Source organism: Scatophagus argus, chromosome 1 (assembly GCF_020382885.2).
Source record: "Scatophagus argus isolate fScaArg1 chromosome 1, fScaArg1.pri, whole genome shotgun sequence".
NCBI classification, from domain to species: domain Eukaryota; kingdom Metazoa; phylum Chordata; class Actinopteri; family Scatophagidae; genus Scatophagus; species Scatophagus argus.
Genome location: NC_058493.1, coordinates 11,885,825 through 11,901,270, shown reverse-complemented (window position 1 = coordinate 11,901,270; position 15,446 = coordinate 11,885,825). Strand labels below are relative to the sequence as shown.

Sequence of the window (15,446 nt, the reverse complement as noted above, 5' to 3'; positions counted from 1 at the left end):
CTGTATGTAGTGTGGTATAATCACTGCCTATCTCTGTCTCCTGCCATCATTCTTTCTTTACCATGCTGTCTTGTTTATTTGCACAGTTGTTCTCTTTTCTTCTTTCCTTTTCATCTGCAGCATCTAGCTGCAACTCTTCTTTGCTACCCCCCATCACCACCACCACTGCTTGTCTCGTAAACTACGTGTTATGGATGTGTGTGCGTATGTGTGTTTTATCAAATAGCTGAGCGCACAATATATACACACATGCACACACAGACATACTTGAGGAACATGACAGCCTTCTCATACAGCAGTGATAGAATAGAAGAAGTCAGCCCTGGCCATGAAATGCAAATGGACTGTAATAAAGCTGCGGTGTAGATGGACACTGAGGATGCTTCAGACAGCAGACATAGACTTACATGTGTGTTTGCCTGTCAAAAAAGTGAAGGAATGCACTTTAGAATAGGAAGTAAAAGATATGTTTGATTCTGTTATGTTTCCTGTGTCCTGAGTCCTCAGTGATACTCAGTTGGTAGTGTGCAGGTTACGTCTGGTCCTAAGCTTCCCATTCAGCCTGCATAATATTAATGATTTCAGGAAACGTGCTAAGTAAGAATGTGTGCTTTTCTTAATTTGCTTACCAACCTTTAACAACAAGCCCAGCAACAGGTTAACTCTGTAATTCATACTTATCCTGTTCTCAGTCCTGTTATTCTCTATCTCAATCCTCTCTTCTCTATGAATCGTCCACCAACCCACCCAGCTCCCAAGCTGGCCATAATTTGGAGCTGACAGCAGTTCACTGACCAGACTGTAGGAGATACCTCTGGAGTTGTCTGAGAATCGTTAAGCTTGTCTGTCAGATACGAGACCTCATTAATGTTTATTGTCATTGGCTAACTGCTATATGAAGTCTCAAGTCTTTCACAGATCCAGAGGTTTTTTTTGCAGAAATATGGACTCATTTGTTGAACTGTTGGTTTTGAGCACTGACTGCCTGCTTGTTGGAGGTCTGAGAGCATATTATTGTATGATTATGTATTCTTTCCTAGTATTATCATTATGGATTTCCCATATTTTTTAGGAATCTGTTGTTACTGATATAGGCTAATAAAAATAATATTAATTTGTAAGAACGTGAAAATATTAAACGGTAGTCGGCCTAATTAGCTAAAAAGCCTAAATAGCTAATTAAGCTGCGTCTACTTAACTATCTACTAACTCTGTCTGCTTACCTATCCCTCTAACAACCAAACCACCCACACATCCAACGGTAGTCGGCCTAATTAGCTAAAAAGCCTAAATACCTAATTAAGCTGCGTCTACTTAACTATCTACTAACTCTGTCTGCTTACCTATCCCTCTAACAACCAAACCACCCACCCATCCAACCAGTCAACCAATCATATATATATATATGTATGTGTGTGTGTGTGTGTGTGTGTGTGTATGTCTTATTGCAGGCTCATATGCTCACTAGCCAGTATAGGGAGCATGTCTGGGAGGTGGCGGTGGCAGTGACGGTGGGATCTGGGAAGAGAAGCAATCACAAACACTTAAATCTGCAAATGGCCTTGATGTCCTGTGCTAAGCAGCCTGTGTTGACTGATGAGCCTGTTAACCCTGGCTGAAACAACTCCAGCACAGGGGATTAGACAGCAACGCTGGACCTGGCTGTTCCTGGCCCATTTTGCATGGGAATTGTGCATATTTAATCTAAGGTGTGCTGAGGTGCAAAGACAAGCCCCCCTCTTCTCCGTTTCTCATTATACATGTGTAATAGCACCCTGAGGCTGGGGGCCCTAATTCACCAGCTTCAGCCCCAGTCTTAATCTTACCCTCAGTCTCAGCCCCCACCTTTCCCCAGCGCCTACTCTCATCCCAAATCAGTCCTAGTCCAAACCTTCTTTTCAATCTATGTCTCTTCCAGTCCTTTCCTGCCTTGTTCGTTAGCTTAAGTCCTGCAAGTCCTGAGCCAAATCCTCTTTACCCTTCCAAGCGGGCATTCAGACAGAAAGCAGCCCAGTTCCACAGGGGGCTCATTGGTGGGGGTTTGTTGTTTCAGGCATCATGAGATTGAAGTCTGAAAAGTTATCATGGCAGCAATTATTTTATCTTGTGTCACATTGATCGCCAGGTAAATAGTTAAAATGTGGCTTTCATGTCACAAATTATTCTCCCAGGAATGTTGGCGTGTACATATTTGATTTGATAGCAGTGCACCTTGCCAGATGACACTGTATTGTCTTCTAACAAATCTTAACCAGTTTAGCCTAACCCAGTTTTCTTCAGTACAGTCCTCTTGCCACACCATCCTCGTAACTTCTAGTGCTCTGTTTCCCTTTACCCTGACAGACCCTTTGGAGGTAAAGCTGAACCTGACCTGAATATTCAGACTAGCGGAGATTTATTTATAACCCAAACAAAAAATTGGCTAAATCTGCTCGGAATGAAAAAGACCTATTTAGAATGCTCTTCACTGACCAATTATGTTTTTAACAAATAATCACAATCATCCATGTTGTATTTCTTTTCTGTAATTCCACCCAGATCTTCTCAGTGTTCCAGCTGCATCACCACATTTCTGAAGCTGCATACCCAACAAAACATGTTAATATTTCTAAGATTGACATGGCAAATAAAATGGAGCTAGCAATAGATTTTGTTTGGTAAAGCAGAGGCAAGTATTCAGTGCCATCTCATTGTGGAAATGCTGTAGAAAGAACAAGGCTGTGTTTCTTAGCTGCAAAAGCACTAAAATTCAAGAGACAGTAGGCTCAGTGAGGATAATAAAGATGTTTGCTATGTTTTTAGAGGTATGTATTATATTTTTTTTGTGAAGGCTACATTTCTGAATGATGCTACTTCATGGATAAGACTGTTTTCTTAATTATTAGTGTTTTCACCTTGTACAGATCTATGTAATAAGAGCCACTCATGCCTTCAGTAGGTTATCTTTGTATGGACTTAATGCTGCTTTTTTGTTTAAATGTTTTTTCGTCTTTGTTTCTTCATGTTGCGTTAGTTGTGAATTCTGTATCTGTTCCCTGATTAATGAGATTGAGTGTCAGTGACAAGAGCTGTCCGAAGCATCTATCCATCTAATTCCATCTATCACTCCATCTTTCTCTCTCTCTCTCTCTCTCTGTCTCTCTCTACTCTCATCCCCCTACAATCCAGCCAACACTTCTCTCTGCAGGACAGAACAATTAATGTGCTCCTCTTTTACCCGATCTCTCTTACTCTTATCTTTGCTTTTTTCCTTATTCGTTTTCTTTAAATTTCTCTTCAGGCAATGTTGCTTTTCCCATGCATCGTATAACTACCTTTTGAGAGAAAAGTATATGAAGAGTTTGTGTGTATGTGTGTGTGTGTGAGTGTGTATGGACATAGTTTCAAGAGGGACTCCATGCTGTGTGTGTAATTTCATGTTTGTACATGGTTCCAAACATCTCTTGGCCACTGCAGAGCAGAGGAGAGATATTCAGAGAGACAGAGAGGTTGAAGAAGAAAAAAAAAGCTTGAGAGAAAAGAAAAGGAGGGGAGAGAGGGGGAAAACAGGATGATAACAAAAGCAGCTCGGATTTCACAGACGCATATTTCATCAATCATGTGAATAAGTCGTGGTGATTATGCATGGCGGTGGCAGGCCGAGGGGGGCTGATTACCATACACCATAAAGGCTGCTTTCTTATCTCACACACACTGATTAGTTTCTGTCTGCAGATAGCCTCTTACTCTTCGCTCTTATTTCACACACACACATGCAAACATGTCTGTCTCTCCCGTACACATGCATGCAAACACATGCTCATACACAGACAGAAGCTAAAATTCTAGGTAAATTGTGACAAGAGAGAGATGAGGAAAGTTTGCAGAGCCTTTCGTTGTTAGCTGATTTTACTTAATCAGGAGATAATGCTCCAGAGAATAGTAGGTAGCAAACCTGTGAAAAATGCACTAAAATACGCTACATTACACCTAAAAATTGTACGTTAGAGGTGGACTGCTCTTTTGAATAGCAGAAATTACAATAAAGTGTGTTTTTTAGAAAAAGAAAAAACAGTGTGACAAGAGATTTGAATCTACATAATAATATGGTGGCATTTGTGCGTTTTCCTTGGAGATGGCAAAGTTTGGTAAAGTTTGATAAAGAAGAAAGTACTTGGTTGCTGACATGGTTGGATGGCTTTTGAGACTGTTTTTATGGGTTACATCGAGGTATAATGTGCCACCATACTGTTGTAAAAAAGTGCATCAAAAAAGGTTTTGAATAGATTACTTTTTGCCTTTTGCACTTACGTGAGAACGACGTTCTAGCAAATTTATATTTGTATAAATATATATATATATTTTATTTATATGCAGGATGCTGAGTATTAAGCAGTATTATCATAATTTTGATCTCAAATAAGGGCTTAGAAAGAGACACAGTGTTTTCACCAAAGGCCATTTACACTTTTACAACTGAAAGTTATTCCAACATGTATGGTGTCCTCTTTTGCTTGACTTTACCTTTTTCTGATGGACGGAGTGGCCACTAGGAAATTGAAACCAAACAAACGTGGTCCTCTTTGGGTAGGTCATTTTCCTGGAACCGTGGCTTTTACATGATCCAAAACAAAAGAGAGAAAGTGAGGCAGGAGAAAGATGAGGAGGTGAGGCTGAGAGAAAATTAGCTACGTGTGAAAGGCCTGGCTTTGTTTGAATTAGAAATTACACCTTTCTCTTGAGCTCCCATCTCTCTCTGGCTTTGATATACAATGTAAACTCATTTGGTAACCAGGCCGGAGCTGCATTGCGCTGTCTGAGTGCCTGCATGTGAGAAGTGCGCATGGGACGCATTAGGGCCTCCTGACAGGGGCCTGGGTGAAATAAGTGAAATTAATGGAGCTCCTTTCATGTCGGACAAGGCCGCGGCACCCCTTTCACGCCGCGTACAGTCACAGAAAAGTCAATACTTTTTTATTACTCCTCGCTTGCCCTACATTCTCCGCTACAAGTGCTCTGCTCGCTAATTGGTTTCAGTTTGCAGAGAAAGAGAGAAAGAGAGAGAGAGAGAGAGGGAGGTGGAAACGGGAAAGAGAGAGAGGGAGAGGACTCCATCCCAAAGAACACTGAAGCAAATAAATCAATCTCATATTTTTTCTCCCTGCTGTCTTTTTTCATTGAGTAACATCATGGCAGAGAGAGGGAGAGATGGGAGAGAGAAATAGAGGAGAGAGGCTAAATGGTTGGTTAGAGCATGCCTGGTCCCCAGAGAGCATAATGATATCTCGGAGCCTGTTAATGGAGACGAGTGGTTAAAGTGGTCTGGGGCCCTGGCCAGGTCACCCCTGGGGGTTTTTAACCAGCAACCCCACCTCCGGTGACTGCTTGTGCACAGGGCTCAAAGGCATATTGGAGCATCCCAACAAAATACAATTTTAGGCTCTGATAGATTTATAGAAAATGACATTGAACTCAACTATGTGTGTCCATTTAGGTGTGCTGAGGTATGCAGGGTCTTCAAATGCATCACGGTCTGTTAAGCAAACAATTGCTTAACAGGTTTTGCACCGTCTCAGGCCTTGCTACACTGATGTCATCCTCTATGTAAAAATACCACAGTATGTTGTCAGTATATGTTGTATCCTGTGTGATAAGTGAACATATCTTTTTCAACCAAAATAATCAGTTTTTTCAAAGATATCAAGAATGACAAAAGTGCACAAACACCTAGTAAAAGATTTGTTAACGTGTGTGTCTGCATTTCTGCATAGGTCTGCAAGTATACTTTGTGTGTGTGTGTGTGTGTCTGTCTGTCTGTCTGTCTGTCTGTCTGTGCATGCATGTGTATACTGTATGTATGTGTCCTGTCTGCCACTATGCTGTTCATTGTTGTGCTAAGCTTAAGTGGCAGTGGGGTTAGCCTCTTTCAGAAACAGCACAACCACAAATTGATGTGACACTTTGAACCCCCTCACTCCCTCCCTCCCCGCCAGCCCACCACCTCCTACACACACACCAATCAGCCTCCAGTTAAAAGGAGGTTCCACCAGTCTCGATTTCTTTCTGCATCCCAGCTTTCACAGCTCTACAGTGTAAGCTAGGGTAGGTTTGGGGGGTTACAGCTTGTGTGTATGTATGTGCATGCAAATGTGTGCATAAGTGTGTGAAGGAACTGTCACACAGGGCTGGCATCACCATCCAGTTTGCCATCTCTTCCTCAGCTTGACAAGTCCCTGCTCCCTACCCCATGGCTAACACACACACACACACACACTGTCTTTCTGTCTCTCTCTCATTCCTTTCTCACACACACATGTGATATGTGAACATGTGAACACGTTGATCGCTTGTATGTACTGAATGAATGCAAATGATTATAAAATGTATAATACACACACACACACACACACATACATCCAGATGCACAAGCAACCACATGCTGAGTATTACGCAATGAATATGTTTGATAAAACATGCAGCATCGTCTAGATACTGTGACGTTAACACATCACATCACATCATTGTTACTGAGAAATACAGCTGAATTTATAATGGAATTTGCACCAACTTTTGTGTGCAAGAGTTTCTATTTGTGTAGCATCACTGTGTGATGATCGCTGTTGTGTATGTGTGTGTGTGTGTTTGTGTCTAAGAGAGATCTTCTCAGCAGTTGTTGGCGTCAGATCACGGAGGGGTTCTGTTTGTTACAAGGACAGGCTTGTCCCCGCCTCCAGGCGTCAGCATTACGATGATTGTCATGGCGATGGAGTGTGAGTGACAGGCAGGATCACATGTGCTAGCCGGGGAGCAGGAAGCCCGAACCGCCCCAGTCCCTGACATTAGTTTGTCCTTCATCAAAACTTTACACTCGTTTATAACTACTCACTCCCTCTGTTGCAACCCCCCCCCCCACACACACACTTCTTTTTTTACCATCTGTCTCTCTCATGTCCTGATCTCTTTTGCTCTCTTTCATTACTATTTCTCTGGCTCCCTCCTTCTCATTTACATTTCATTTAATACTCTTATATCTCTGTTTCTCTCTCTCTCTCTTCCTCTCTTTCTCTCTCTCTCTTACTTCTTTTATGTTTGGGGGATTTGTAAGGATATTACACTGCTTTCTAGGTAATCTAAGTGATTGGTTAAGAGGGTAGATTGGAGAACAAGTTGTATTGTTTCACACGGAAACACGGTGTGTGTGTGTGTGTGTGTGTGTGCGCATGTGTGTGTGCGTGCGTGTGAGAATTTTTCCACATTTGATCGTCTGTGGAGTGTTTTTATCTAGGTGTTGATGCATACTTATACCTGTTTGTGTGTATACAAATGTATGTGTATGGGTGCATTTTGGTGAGAGAGCTCAAGCTTTTTGTGCACCACAGCAGAAAAGGAGGTCAGGGTTTGCACAGAGACTCGGGCATTCATCATTAGCCTGCTGCCGCTGCCGGTAATGTTGCCCGTTACAACCGTGATTAAGAGCCCCGCTTAGTTCCAGCAGCCGGTGCAGACACACAAACATACACATACACACACACACACACACACACACACACACACGCATGTGTAGTACCAGCTACATCTATGCTACTCTGCATTTTGACAGAAAACTCTCTTTTACCCCATCGCCCAGTTCAGCATCCATTCATGTGTGTTTGTTGTTTGGGGGTTATGTCGTACATGGTCTCTAACTACAAGAAAGCTTCGGGGTCTGATGAGAAACCTGCCACAGTCAGTCATGAAAAGAGCAATTCACGGCTATACGCACACACACAGCAGGATGTGGCGCACAGTCTTAGTGTATTTGGGAATAATAATCGGTTAATGTACTGTACATCTTTATCTTCATTTGTGAAAGCTAGAAAACTACCATGGCAGCTGCTGTGTTCTTCAGCCATCTTCATTGGACAATGTTATTTTGTTCAAGAAGAAGACAAGGAAAGTGAATAAGTACCATCGTATCATACCACAGCCTGACAACTCAATTCAAATTGACTTGTTAGATTTCTGTAATTATTCCGAACGTATCCAGATGCAAATTCAGCATGTGAGATGGGCAGCCACAGAGTAAAAGAAATCTTGTAAATAAAGGCTTTCCCTAATGCACAAGTCATCTAATAATTGTTTTGGCCCTGTGATTGGTTTGCATTGGACCAGTTTTTTTTTAATTAACCTTGAAAAGGAGTCTTTGGACACATTTGATGCAGGTGATGCTTGGTTTTAACAGTGTTTTTTGCCTCATGTTTGAAGTGATATTTTAATCAAAACAGTAAAGATTTAATGTCTCTCTTTTTTCTGTCCCTTCTGTTTTTGTCCTCTCTGCCTCGCCTCCCCTCCCCTCCAGCCTTTCAAGACAATGCAGGTTTCCTTGCCTGTTCTCCAAGGCTGGCAGCATTGTGTGACACACCTCTTCCTGGCCTGAAAAATGAAGAAAAGTACAAATAAAGATTGTTTAATGTATTTATATGGCATTTATTCCAGTAGCTGTTGGTTCATCTGAACCTTTTCTTCTTTTGACTCTTAAAGTTCAGCATTGTCTGCCAAGTTACCGTTCACCTCATGTGACCTAATACAGTAATTAGTTTTCTGCTGCTTGATATGTCAGTTGTGTTGTCAAGAATGTGTGTGTGTGTGAATGAGCGGAAATGTCTAATCTGGTGGGCCATTCTGAGAAACAGCATGTGTGCCTGTAGGCAGTGATAGTGTCAGCAATGGAAAGCATGAAGAACATCTCCCATGCTATTCCTCAACCGCTCTGTGCTGTTAAAAATGTTTATATTGACATGCACTATCACAGTGGGGTTGGATCTTAAGTATAGTTTTCAGTAAGTCAAATTTCCTTTCTAGCAATAAAAGGTCAAAATATATGAAAAGCAACAGCAGCACTTGTACTCAGTTGATACATTTGATGATTTCACATTCATTAAATTATTGTCAACACAGCAAAAAAAGTCAACAAATTAATTTATAAACATATTTGAACTCTACAGTGATGTGGCTTCTGATCCAGTGTTTTTATGATCTGATACAGAATGACAGGATTTGTGTTTACAGACAACACATGGGTTTGACTTCAGACCCTTATTATTATTAGTTATGTAGTGGTAGAATTGAGACGATCCTTATAATGTAACATACATTATGAGGATGACCAGGTGAGGGTCGCTAAGGAAATTCATGATCTTGTTATTTGGAGCCTTGTCCTAGCAAACAGAAAAATAGTTAGGGCTGAAACAATTCACTGCTCAAGCAGAAACAAAAGTTAAGAACTTATGTTAATCACCTGATTGCTCCAGCTTTGAAGAATATCTATATCTTACACTAATTTATCATCTTTCTTTATTTTACACTTTTTACTTTCATAGCTTACTTAAAACTTGAGTAAATTATTTAGACCAGCACTGAACTTTGTCTGCGGCTTCACTTGACACCTCCTCTTATGAGACCCTGAGGCAGAACCTTCACACATGAACGTCTGTTTTGATGTTTAAGTATAAAGTAAGTTCAGAGTCTCTCCTCTCCATCACTTTATGTCTGTGGCACAGTCACACAAAAGTTATATCATTACGTTTACTTTTTAATTTTCTAAGACAGGCTAAGACAGACTTTCTTTCTTATCTGTCTGTCTCTTCACTTCTCTCTCTCTTCTCCACATTGCTGGCATTCCCCCGGGCCTGTGCTGTAAGGCGTGGAAGAGGAGCAGAGAGAGAGCATTTAGTAATGGCTTCTTAATGGGCTTGTCGACAGCCACATTAGAGCGCGCAGGCAGCGGGCGAGGCCAGGCAGCGATATGCCAAGCCAGATGCCATGCCAGCTGTGGCACTCGGCTCTCTCACTCACACTCTCATTTGTAATCACATTTCTCATACGGATGGACGCCATGTGCATAAAAGAGAGAAAGCAGATAGACAGGAATGTCCCCTCCCAGTTCTTGTCAGTACATTGTTTTCGTCTGCTCTGTTTGTTTCAATCTGGTTCTACTGCACTCAGTTCTATTAAGTCATAGTCTTAGGCAGCAGCTGGACTGTTTTAAAGTTTATAGTGGGGTATAGTAGAATAAAAAGGCATAAATAAATTGTCATCAGTAGTATGTGAATGTAGCTAATAGACAAATTTAACTTTGCACTCACCACATTATTTGTTGAGATCTAAAAACAGCAATAACGACACTAAAAAGAAGTGTAATGGATTAAGAAGCAGTCTGAAGATCATACAGGTTCCTAGTTCAGACTTGTGTAAAAGGGAAAACACATACAGATGGGGCCTTGCAGTAGTAGCGGGGGCAGTCGTGGATCAGCGGTTAGGGTGTCGGACCCGTAACCGGTGGATCGCTAGTTCGATTCCCCGTACTGGTGTCCATGGCTGAGGTACCCTTGAGCAAGGTACCTAACCCCCACTGCTCCCCGGGCGCTGCACGCGGTCGCCCACTGCCTCGGGTTTGCTGTGTGTGTGTGTGCACGTCACTTGGGTGGGTTAAATGCAGAGCACAAATTTTGTTGGAGTGAGTTCCCTCCAATGACAAAATATGTCACTTTCATCTTCATCTTTTCATCTAGTTTAGGCAGACACAGAAATCATTTCATAGTCACATGTTTCATGCATCCCCCAATCATGTATGACCATGACCTCTTTCTCTTTCACAATAGACAGCCCATCTAAACAGTTGCCGCTCATTTAATCTAAATACAACAATGCTTTGCATCCTTGTTGCCTGCTTTCAGAAATTTAAATCTCTACCTTAACCTGTTCCTGTATTAGCATTTATGTGGTCTTTAGATGTTGTGCATTTCAATCTCTTCCATGGGATTTTATGAGCCCATGGCGAGTCCGTGTAAAGCTCAGATTGAGTCAGAGAATGACATGAGCAGAGTCACTCCGTCGAACTAAAATTCATAATGAAGTAGTGGTTAAAATCTTGCCATGAGTGTCCTGACTGAAATGGTACAATTATTACCCAAAGTGTCTGCTGTTAAAATTCATCACAGTTTAATGACCAACATCTTGATTGATTTTCATCTACCATACTTGCTAAAGCCCAACTGACTCTTGATTTTTGAAGCAAAAGTGATACTAGTTTTCAGTGGTCAACAACACATTATAATCTAGTAATATACTTTTTAAGAATTGATTCAGACTCAATATCTATCAAAATGTGTAGGTATATGTCCAAAGAACAGAAAAAGGCAAACAAAAAATGGAAAGATGGAAAGAAGGCTACAAGGATATAAGTTTATTAGTTAAATGAATAAAAGTAGACTGTGGGAAGGAAAGAGGGAATAATTTGATAAAGTAAGTGGAAAGGGATGGCAGAGAGAGGGAGGGGTGATTAAATGAATTGATGGATGATTGAATCAATTAATGAATGTTAATGTGCTCCAGTGTAACCAGGGACTACAATGTCATTGCCAAAGGTCTTATAGGTCTCCAGCAGGGGGAGCCATATGTCAGTGACTCCAGTCTATGTCAAAGACCTTCATCAGTAAGACTGTGTGTGTGTGTGTGTGTGTGTGTGTGTGCTGCCAAAGATTGAATAGTCAGAAGGTGGTTCTTTGTTTCCTCATCTGATCTGATCTACCAAACCAAATTTTCCTGTGTCAGCGATGATGAAGCGTGATGAGGATGCAAAGGGAAAAAGGTGAGTGTGTGTGTGTGTGTGCTTCGTGCTTGTGTGCATGTCAAGCCAGGCACGTGCTTCTGTGTGTGTGTGTGTGTGCGTCTATGTATTGGCAGCTGATAGCATTTTAGGAGTTGAAGCCTATATACAAACTGGTGTCCCTCTACACTGTATCGACAGCTGCCAATTGTCACTCCTGTGACTGACAGTTCTGTATTGATGGACGGGACCTGCTGACAGAGAGATGGAGGACAAAACAAGAGGAAACAGAGCAGCGTTGGCAAACGGGGGCAGAGGAGACAGCAAAGAGAAGGAGTAAAAACGGCAGAGGGAGTACATTGACTGGCACCCATTACACTTTCTCAAGGTCATGGTAAAGAGACAGGAAGAGGAGTTGGAAGGAGAGTTTGTTACATGAGTCTGGATCAGTTCACCTGCAGCTACATCAAAAGGGTACATGTTGATAATGCTCTGTAATGAATGAATAATGCCCTTGTCTTTGTAACAGACTGAATCATTCACACATGTTTAGACCAACAGTATTGAAACATTTTCTATGAGGAGTAATTGAGAAGGCCTGACATAGAAGGAGTCATTTTTAGAAAACTTATTTTTTCAACAAAGTCCCCTCCTACATCTGTACACTTAGTCTGGTGGTCGCAGAGTATATGCATCCCTTCTTTATAGAGCTCAGCATCTGGGATCTCAAGAGAGTGGAAGCAACATCACTATCAAAATGGCGACCACTGAGCTCCTTCTTCATGTAGGGAAGAGGTGATAGTCTGAGGGAGCCATGCCACCGTAGTGTTGGCACCATGTCCTCATGGACCTCCCTGGGTGGTAAGTCTTGAGACAGAAATAATGAATGACTGCACGAAGGTCAGTGTGCATTTTCTCAGACAGTGCTGATTTTTCAGCTAACTTCAAACTTTACGCATAATTACTCAAAGAGTTGAACTGTGCTTAAGTTGAGCTGTGTAACTTATCTACATACATCCCATTCAAGTAGTTTCAATTTGAATTTGAATTTATTTATATAGTACCTTATACAATCAAAATTGTCTCTAGATGCTTTACAGAGACCCAGAACTTGAACCTCCGGGCAAGCAGGAAAAGCATAGTTACTAATAGCATTAACAATGGCCCCATTCTGCTCAGGCATCCCAGTAAGTCATGATAGTGTGACAGTGGGCTAAATGGTACTAATACACATTTTCTCCAGTGTGTTCAACAGTTCAAGGCTGAGCTTTTTTTTTTTTTTTTTTCTTAGGAAATAAAATGTTAAAAAGACTAGCATGGCATGTAATCTGAAAAGGACAGTTTTTAGGTTTTTAGCATGCCGCAGAGGATGAGCAGTGGCTCCTGCTGAGGATTAATTCCACCATGGCATGGAGGTATGAAAGCACTACATGGTCATGCGCACATAAGAAATTTGATCTGAGCACAGAATCAGGTATTTAATGTAACAGGTACAGTAACTCAACTTACTACTGGAACTTTATCTTACTTAAGAGTTTGCTCACTTGAATTTTTTGGCTGAAAAAAAAACAAACCCTTTAAACTGAACTGAATTGTCGAGGAAGAAAAGAAGGAATGCTCTGATGATTACTTTCTTTTAGTTCTTCATTGTTTTGGCACAGCAGTTTTGGACTGAATTGCAATCTTCTGATTGACCTTCGCAGCATCCCCATCCCCCGTGTGTGTGTGTGTGTGTGTGTGTGTGTGTGTGTTGCCTCACCTCAGGAAACTTGTGGCTAATTCCATTAGTGGGAGGAGAGAGTATGTAAATGAGGGGAGACAGCTGGTGGTGAGGGGAGGTTGATGGAGTGAGCCTGGGGGACCACAAACACACACCCAAATATACACATGAACACAGTGCTACACTTTAACACGTGAGCAGACATTGTCTTTATAACAGTGTAAGGAGACAGTGTATGCTCACATCAAACATGGTGTTAACAGTAACACATGGACATATTCTTTGTTGGGTGGGCGGTGACGCTTTTCCCTTCATTTGCTAGTATGTAGAATGGCGAATGACTTGTGCACCACTGCACAGCTGCATTGGTCCAACTTGTTATACACTCTTGATGCTGCTTAATGTATTTGTATGTTGTATATGTTTATATTCCACTAAACACATTTCAGTATTAAGGACACACTGGAATTAAACTATACATGCAGTACAATACAAATGTTCAAGTTTGCAATGCAAAATATTTATTAGTGGTTATTAAATGACGCAGACTAAAGTAAATGATCATGTTTGATCTTATCAGCCTTCTGACATCCTGTAACACCATCCAACTTAACTGCTGTTTCCAGGATAATAGAAATATTTGCTTGAGCTTCACCTCATAAATGTCTTTACCTGTTTTCTCATGAGTGCCTGGTTGGCACTGTACATGTACAATTCTCAATGAAGCTCAGAAGGAAGCAACACGGCTCACTCCTTTGGGACTTAAATTAGAGGTCTTCACTGGTCCAGAAATACGTGTCTGAATCCAAAAAGACTTGTAAATATGCTACCCAGAACCAGACCAGAAACGTGTATCATTTCAAAGCTGGAATCTGGGAACACGTAGAACTGAGAAAGATTGGACCTGAATCTGGCCAGGGGGCATAGATCTTAGACAAGTTAATGTTAATTTACAAGTTGTCAAAACAAAACTTTGTGTCTTGTAATGTTAGTCTTCTCCCATGTGCCTGACCATTAGGCATATAATCCATCCTCCTTGCCGAGGAAGTTGGTAAAATACATCCATGTTTTCTGCGATTCCTCTCTTGCTGGTTTAAACAGCATGGCTAATCCACTTGTCATTTCATCTTACAAGTCCCTGGGTTCGGTCTCAGGTCCTATGGTTCTGGTGGACTGTGGACTTGCCCAGTCAGGCAAGTAAGTTGCTAGAGGTACTAGCCCGATTTGGCGTATTATTTGTCAGGGACAAGTGGGTAATCCTTCTTGTTAAGCCCTAAAGTATGATTAAGCTTTTTTATGGTTATATTTAGACTCATCACTTGGTTAATGTCAGGAGAGGATTGTGGCCTTGAAGTATAAGATACAAAGGATTTGCTTTATTAACATTTAACTGAAACTAACCCTAACCCTCCCCTCAACCATTCAACCAGTGTCTGTTTATTTATTTATTTATTTGCCTAAATCTAAACACAGCCAAGACTGAGAAAAACTTTGCCACTCACCATATTTTACTGAGCAAATACATTTCCTTTGAGACATGTTTGTCTCGAAGGAAATATATAAGAAGCAAGCATTTGTATGAGACACACACAAGCATTATCTGTCTTAACTGTTGTGCATATGTTGCAAAATTCACACATGCGCATGTGAAATACTCAACACTTATGTGTTTCACGGCTGAGGGTCTGTGGGCTGATGAGGATTTGAACAGAGGGTCCAGATGGTTGGAAAGATAGATGGAGTAATATATAGAGACAAAGAAAGAGAGAACAAAGACACATGTAGTGTCTGTTTATCATTCAGGAGCCTCTCCCATTGGTTACTGCTCTGCTTACTCACACATACACACATACACACACAGTCACGTGCACACAGGTAGGTGTTGGTTGTAATCCTATTGTGTATCAGCAGTGACCATAGTGCAGGACTCTCATCACCTTTCACCTCTCTCTCTCTCTCACACACACACACACACACACACACACACACTATAATCCTGTCAGTAACTGTGATGGAATTCAGAAGGGATTTAATTTCATATATATATATATATATAAATCTAACAGCACACTGTGAATCGTGGGAGCAAAAAGTAAGGCATGTCCATCCTCAAACACAACACAACACACACACAGTGCTCTTCTATTTTTTGTGATTTGT

General features: G+C 41.3%; 1 protein-coding gene across 1 annotated transcript in view; it reads left to right on the top strand.

The window, feature by feature from the left end:
• The window catches only part of spata17 (spermatogenesis associated 17), a 35,456-nt gene extending 26,606 nt beyond the window's left edge, over positions 1–8,850 (top strand). The window contains exon 10 of the mRNA XM_046383502.1: positions 8,318–8,850. The gene's annotated coding sequence lies outside the window, so the exon portion shown is untranslated. The remainder of the gene's footprint in view (positions 1–8,317) is intronic.
• The last annotated feature ends 6,596 nt before the right edge of the window (positions 8,851–15,446 follow it).